This window comes from Pygoscelis adeliae, unplaced genomic scaffold, assembly GCF_000699105.1.
Source record: "Pygoscelis adeliae isolate BGI_AS28 unplaced genomic scaffold, ASM69910v1 Scaffold175, whole genome shotgun sequence".
In the NCBI taxonomy this organism is placed as follows: domain Eukaryota; kingdom Metazoa; phylum Chordata; class Aves; order Sphenisciformes; family Spheniscidae; genus Pygoscelis; species Pygoscelis adeliae.
In genome coordinates this window covers 296598-299346 of record NW_008824941.1, presented here as the reverse complement: position 1 = coordinate 299346, position 2749 = coordinate 296598, and positions in this window count along the sequence as shown.

Here is a 2749-nt window from a genome sequence, read left to right as displayed (position 1 = left end):
GGTCCCCAGCACCCGCCGTGGGGCTGGGGCAGCTCCCGGGGTAGCAGTGCGTCAGACCTCCACCCGCCGAGCCGTGCTTACGGCCTGGAGAAACACTTCTTTGCCCTTAGCAAGCCGCAGGCACCAGCCCTTGCAAGGCATCACACGCTGCCTTCCCGGCCCGGGATCCGCCTTTAATCCATCCCTGTAAACATGTTACCTTGTGCATTGGGAAGCTGATGTCCTGCACCGGCGGTGAAACGTGCGTGAGGCACTTGCAAGCTAAAAAAGCCGAGCCCTGGAAGGTCTGGTTAGCTTCAAGCACCAAAGCCCGCCTGTCACAGGCTAGCTCCACGGACACTTAGCTGTGAAGCCAGGTCAGGACATGTCCAACAGCAGTGCATCCTTCCAGAAAGGTAACCCAGGAGGGCCTGACCCAGGAGCCTGCCCCAGCAGTGACAGCCCTGCTGGGAACACGCTCTTACATGGGGCAGGTTGTTTTCTCCGAAAAGTTGAACAGGCACCTCCTGCCCCCTCCCTCCGCAGCTGAGCTCAACACATGGCTCAGCTGAGAAGAAAGAGATCAACTTTCTCAGGACGAGGAAAATCTGCAGAAGGGAAGACTGGGGTCCATCAAGGATGGAGAGGGACCAGAGGAGACCCTTTCAAAGCTCGCTGTGCCTGCCGGCACGTGGCTGCACGCCCAAAGGGCTCATCCTCACCATGGTTTTCACTGGGAAAACATTTTTGAAGCATTGCTGGTTGCCTACTTCCCCACCTCTCCCCTCCCCATCATTTATTCAGCCTCTAGAAACAGGTGAATAATTTGCAAATCTGTTTTGGTTTAATGACACTCTCGGAAGAGTATGTTTGTGAATCATTTACTTCAGCAATTGCTTGGGCCCACCAACTGCTCACCATGTCTTAATTGACTTTTACCCTAGGCTATCAAAGCGCTTTACACATATTCATAAATTGAGTCCTATTCAATACGTGCTCTAGTTAATAGCAGGAAAACAAGGGCAGTGAAGTTATGCGGTGAATCCAAGGTCAGGGGAGAAGGCTGCAGGAGAGCCCAGAACCGAGTACAGGTTTCCCGGTGCCCCAGTTTCGTGGGGAGCTGGGAATAATCGTCATTGACCTGCTTTTCTATGGACATCTCCTTTTGCCTTCCAGCAGTGAGGCTCTGAGCCTGCGGCCACTGACACATGAAGCATCCTCCAAGGGCAATGCCACCGGCGGCAGGGGGACCTCCAGCAGGACCCTGCGCAGGCACTTTATACCCCATCCCTGCAGGGTACCTTGCCTTCCAGCAGTGAGGCTCTGAGCCTGCGGCCACTGACACATGAAGCATCCACCAAGGGCAATGCCACCGGCAGCAGGGGGACCTCCAGCAGGACCCTGCGCAGGCACTGCAGGGGGACCCCATCCCTGCAGGGTACCTGCGGAGTTCTCTGCGGCTTTGCTGATTGGGAACCCCCCATATTTTCCCATGGTAAAGCCTTGTAGCTGACACAGTCAATCAGTAGAAAACTTAGGTTTTGTCACAGAACAGTTTCTTGTGGGTGTGACGATAGCACAGCTTTTCATCAAGGAAGCCGTGCTGGCACAAGTTACAGTTTATTATTTAAATATCTTGACTCTGACAGGCAAATTGGGAGTTGTGGGGTTTTTAAATACCTGTCTCTACTCTTTTGTATGAAAAAAAATTCCAGGATGATTTTCTCATCTGCTTGGCTGCAACTCAGAGCTGTTTGCTCTCCTTGGTTGCAGGAGACAGTCCTGTTTACATCCCTCCTTCCCAAGCCAAAAGCTTTTGCTCCCTGTTGGGTAGTTACAAGGCACCGCACAGAGCAGGTTCTCGCTGCCGGAGCTCTCTGCTCTCCTTTGGGAAAGCTGCTGCAGCACTGGCGTTAGGGGATGGGAAGAGGAGGGGCACAGGCTGCAGCTGCCACTCCAGTGAAGGAAATCTGGATCATTTACTGAAAAATGTCAAGGTGAAAGGAAGGGACGTTTTTCTGTCTCCTGGAGGTCACAGCCTGCGGAGAGTACGATAAAAGCACAGAGGACAGCACACCTCAGAGCTGCCTCTCTGCACCTGGGGGTATTTTTTGTTACACCTCTTCTGAGAATACTTCATGGGCTGCAAAGGGAGGCGCAGCCCTTGGAAGGAGGCACTTCTGCAGATTTCTTTGGAGTCCTGCAGTCACTGAAGATTTCCCTCGAGTCGAGTCAAGTCAAAGGGCCTTGAGCTGAGAAACAGAGCTTTCCTCCTAAAAAAAGGAAACAGCGGCCCGTGCTTCCAGCTCTCCTGTTACAGAGAAAAGCCTGAAAACCTGAGCTGAACGTAGCTCCACGGTCAGACATCAGAAAGCAAATTGCATGATTTTTGAGACAATCTGAGGGATCTCTCAGGCTGGATTCACAATTAACGACCGAGGACAGCTGGCAGCCCCAAGTGGTGTCCAAGCGGGATTGCCCAAAGGGCTGGTGTAACCCATGAAGCCATTAGTCTGTGGTTTGGGAAGTCTGAGTGCTGTGACAGGCTGTGCTCCTCAGCAGCCGTGCGGCTTTCAGGGACTCACTTTGATCCTGCTGCATCTTGCCCTCTGCCTGTTAGAGAGCAAACCCTTTGGGCAGATGTTGCTTCTGGTTTTGCCTTAGCTCAGTGCCCAGATCAATGGGGTTGTGGTCTCAGGTGGCTACGGCAATGCAGACTGTGACTGCCAGGAGAAGGGCAAGGATGAAGAAAAGCAGAGGAGGCAGGAAA